Source organism: Dromiciops gliroides, chromosome 4 (assembly GCF_019393635.1).
Source record: "Dromiciops gliroides isolate mDroGli1 chromosome 4, mDroGli1.pri, whole genome shotgun sequence".
NCBI classification, from domain to species: Eukaryota; Metazoa; Chordata; class Mammalia; order Microbiotheria; family Microbiotheriidae; genus Dromiciops; species Dromiciops gliroides.
The window spans coordinates 256,533,045-256,538,288 of NC_057864.1; positions in this window are offsets into that span (position 1 = coordinate 256,533,045).

The following is a 5,244-nucleotide window of genomic DNA, read 5'->3' on the forward strand; positions in this document are numbered from 1 at the left end:
CATGGTCTCTGTACTGCCATTACTGAGAAATATCTCTTTAAGATTCACTCCATACAAATAAATCACTCAATCCAGATCCTGGTGGTGATTATCCTCTTGATTCTAGGTCATTCTCCCTCTTTTCCTTCTTTTTTCCCATTGATTATTTTTAAAACAATATTTAATTTTATTTTTCCCAATTACATGTATAGACACTTTTCAAACTTATTTTTTGAGGCAATCAGTGACTTGCCAAGCATCACACAGCTAGTAAGTGTCTGAGGCTGGATTTGAACTACTTACTCCAAGGCAGGTGCTCAATCCATTACACTAACTAGCTGCCCCTTAACAATCCTTATTTTTAAAATTTTGTGTTCCAAATTTTCTCCCTCCCTTACCTCCACCTTCCATATGAGAGTAAGCAATTTGATATAGGCTATATATGTGCAATCATGTAAAACATATTTCCATATTAGTTATGTTGTAAAAGAAGAAATCAGCCAATAGGACAAAAACATAAAAAATTAAGTGAAAACAGTATGCTTCAATCTCCATTCAGATTCTTTTGCTGCATCAGTTCTTCCTCTGTGGGTAGATAGCATTTGGAAAACTGCTCTAAGTCAGTATTTATTAAAGAAATGCAAACTAAAACAACTCTGAGGTACCACCTAACACCTGTAAGATTGGCTAATATGAAAAAAAAATGGAAAATGAGAAATGTTGGAGGATGTGGGAAAATGAGGACACTAATGTCCTATTGGTGCAGTTGTGGACTGATCTAGCCATTCTGGAGAGCAAATGGAACTATGCCCAAAAGACAACCAAACTGTCTTTTGACCCAGCAATAACACTTACCAAGTCTGTAATACAAATAGATCATAAAAAGGGGAAAGGACCTACATCTACAAAAATAGTTATATCAGCTCTTTTTGTGGCAGGGAAGAATTGGAACCTGAGGAGATGGATGTCGATCAAATGGGGAATAGCTGAATAAGTTGTGGTATATACATACATACATACACACATACATACATACATGCATGTGTAATGGAATACCACTTGTCTATAAGAAATTATGAGAAGGCAGATTTTAGAAAAACCTGGAAAGACTTATATGAACTTATGCAAAGTGAAATGAGCAGAACAAGGAGAACATTGTACATAGTAACATCATTATTGTAAGGATGATCAACTATGAATGACTGAGCTCTTCTCAGCAAGAAAATGATCCCTCTCTTTTATTAAAAAGTACAGGGGCACCTAGGTGGCACAGTGGATAAAGCTACACATGTTGTTATTATGAAGTCTCCTCATCAAATAAAGTCAACAGAAAAAAAGTGGATTTTTTGAAACCCAAAGTATAAAACTTTCCATTTATCCCTATTATATTTAAATCTCATTCCATTCAATTTTCCCATCACTGTGACCTGTCAACAACTTTTTGGATCCTGACCCTGTCATCCAATATGTTAGCTATGTTTCCCAGTTTCCAGTCATCTCAAAATACATTTTGCAGGCCTTCCATGTCTTCAGCCAAGGCATGGCAAAAATAAATAAATAAATAAAGTTAACTAGAACAGGACCAAGGACAGATCCCTGGTATACTCTCCTGGAGAACTTCCTTCAGTCTGACATTCACTCATTAAGGACCAATCTTTGGGCCGCAGCCATTCAGTCATTTCCAAATCCAGCTAGCAACACTCTCACATTCTCCATATCTGTCCATCTTCTCCCCAAGGGTAGCACTGGATACTCTGTCAGATTCTTTGCTGGAATCTAGGTTTAATACATCTACAGCATTGCCCTGATCTCTCGGTTCTGTTATACTGTGAAAACAGGAAGGTCCATTCAGAATGACCTGTTCTTGATGAGGCTTTGATGGCCTTTATATGATCACTTTTCTCTTTCAAAATTCTCACAACCCTATCCTTCATAATGGGTTTTTAAATCTTTCGGGGAGTCACAATTAAAATTCATCAAGCCATAGATTACAGACTCGTCCATCTTCCCTTTTAAAAACATTGGAACATTTGTCCTTCTCCAGTTCTGTAAGACCCACGATAGTAGTGAAGACTTTTAATGATCTCCCCTGGTACCTCAGCTTCAGTGCCCTAACATTTGGTTTCTTCTACTCATGCTGAGCTGAACTGAATATCTTTAGCTCCTTTCTGAGCATCTCCTTACTTTTCTTCTATTTCTACTTCATGGTTTCCATTGTTTTATGCCCTAAAGGGGCAGGCTTCTTAGGTGTCCTCTGTTCTCTAGGTTCTTCCAACATTAGAGTAGTGAGCAGGAAAGGGGGGAAACCAAGATTTCTCTTCCTCTCTTGTACAAGAAAGAAACTTTATATTCCACACCCAAAACACAGTGCCTGGTGCTCCTTAATTAACTGCCTGTTTACTTGTTTTAAAAAATAATTTTTTATTGAAAGAATACTTTTGTCTTTTGCTACCAAAATTTCTCCTTTGCCTCTCCCTTCTAGAAAGTCATCCCATATAACAAAGAATTTTTAAGAACAAAAAAAGGAAGACAAGCAGGAAAAAAGCAAAACCACTCAATACATTGCCAAAATCTGAAAATAGAAGCAATGTTCCACACCTGTGGAACTCCTACCTCAGTAAAGTAGTGGGGGCAAGAGGAGTCTCATGTCACTTCTTTGGAGCCACACTTCTTCATAATTCTCAGCTCCCAGGGATGCAATGATCATTACTGTGCAAATGATTGTGAGGTCTACTTATGCAGGCCCTGACCTCCACTTCTGCATCACCTGCTGCCTCTAACTAAATCCCACATAGATATCTAAAATTCAAAATATCAAAAAAAGTCATTATTTTACCCTTTTTCTTTTATCTTTTTTGGGCATAGATTTACTAGCAGTATTGCTAGAGAAAGGACACACACAGTTATATTAACCTTTAGGCATAATTCTAAATTATTCTCCAAAACAGTTGGATTAGTTCACAGCTCCCTTGATATATCTTTGAGGTAAATATTACTTTGTAAGAAATTAATGTTAAGGAGTCCAATGGAACCAGGGTGCTACTAATAGGACCTTTATAATGGTGAGGCACAGCTAGTTGGGGTTTGAACTGATGGAATTAGAGAAGAGAAAGAACAATAACCTCTCAGGCTTATTATCCTCTAGAACTCTGAGGGAGAGAGATACCTGCCCTGTCTCTGGGAGAAGGATCAGGGATTCACACTATTGCCTTCATAGACTCTCTAATATGTCCCACGTCTACATTTCCTTTCTTCCTATATGCCCCTTCCCCTCACACGAGGACTGCTGTAAGAGCCTGGTGGTTGGTCTTCCTGCCTCAAGTCTCTCCCCACTCCAGGACATCCTCCACTCAGCTACCAGGGTGATCTTCCTTATGCACAAGTCTGACCGTGTCATACTCCTGCCTTCCAATCAATTCAGGTACCTCCCTATTAACTCCAGGATCAAACAGAAAATCCTATTTGGCTTTTAAAGCCTTTCACAACATGGTTTCTTACTGTCTTTTCTTTTTGAGGCAATCAGATTTAAGTGACTTGCCCAGGGTCATCCAGCTAGTAAGTATTAGAACTAAGCTCCTTGTGACCTCAGGGCTGGTGTGCTATCCATTGTACCACTTAGCTGCCCTCTTTCCTATATCTTCTAAACTTTGACTTCACTCCACATATGCTACATTCCAGCATCACTGGCCTCCTTGGTGTTCCTGCATACAGCACTATGTCACTAGACCCCATGCCTAGAATTTTTTTCCAAATTACATACAAAACAAATTTTGACATCAATTTTTAAAAACTTCGTGTTCCAACTTCTCTTCTTCCCCCCTCCCGACCACACCCCACAAGAACTCAAGCATTTCTATATAAGTGATATGTGAGTAGTCATGCATCTCCGCATTAGACAGTTTGTGAAAGAAATCAGACAAAAACAAAAGTTCTGATTAAGGAAGTATCAACAGAAATTATGGGGGGCAGCTAGCTGGCACAGTGGATAGAGCACCGGCCCTAGAGTCAGGAGTACCTGAGTTCAAATGCCACCTCAGACACTTAACACTTACCAGCTGTGTGACCCTGGGCAAGTCACTTAACCCTAATTGCCTCACTAAAAAAAAAAAGACAGAAATTATGCTAGGAGGTAGGGTGACTGAGGTAGTATCACTCTGTATTCACTAGGTCCACAGCCAGGCTCAGGGCAAAGTTAGTAGACTCAATTGTCTTTCACAGTGGGTTTCATGCCTTGGGTTCTAAGTTCATGGAAGTGGCAGAGTCATAGAGCAGAGTGACCATGATGAGTAGGAGTAGGGAATGGCTGGGATGGAATTTGGTCCTGAGGACAGAGGAGTTCTTCAAGAAAGACTTGTTGATGAATTGAGGACCAACTAGGACTGTCTTTTGCCTCATTTTGTACCCCAGAGCTTTGCACAGGGCCTGGCACATAGTACATGCTTATTAGATGTTTATTGACTGACTCACCAAAGACAAAACTCAGTAGTCCCTGTCCTCAAGGAGCTCACATTCTGTCAGCATAGATACCACGTCCACAACAATGTATACCACGTACATATAAAATGAATGCCAGGTCACAGGGAGAGGAGAAGCCATAGCAGCAGGTGGGGATCAGCAAAGGATTCCTAGAAGACCTGGAGCTGTGGGAGAGTTTGGCAGAAGGGCAGGGTTTCTAGGAGTTGGGGGGAATGAGGAAGCACCTTCTGGGCCTGAGGAACATCCTTTGTAAAGGTGTGGAGACAGGAAGTGTCATACTGTGTGTCACAAACAGCAAGTAGGTACCGTGGGTTGGTTTGTAGTGTGTGAAAAGACTAATATAGAATGAACCTGGGGAGAAAGATTGAAGACAAATTGTGAAAGGCTTGAAATGCCAAACAGGGGAGCTTGTTTTTGATCCTAGAGCCAAAATAGAGCCTCCAGTGACATGATCAGCCCCGTGATTTAGGCTGATTCCTTTGGCAGTTGTGGGGAATGAGAGGAAAGAGGCTGGGAGGAGGAAGACCAGGCAGGAGGCTGTTGGAATGGTCCAGCAAGAGATGACCTCTGGGGCCCCTTGCTTCCCTGACATTCTAGTATTTCTGGGATCATTTTTTTTTCACCAGAAAAATGTTTAAGTATTAGAAAAGACCCTGCAAAAGGAACCTCTGCCTGGGAACTAATGATGCACTTCCTCCCTAATGCTAATTGGCTCTCTCATCTCTCAGCTGACCAACCATGGGGCAGAAAAGGGAGTCTCTAAATTCTTAGTCTGGGAGATGCAGGGGG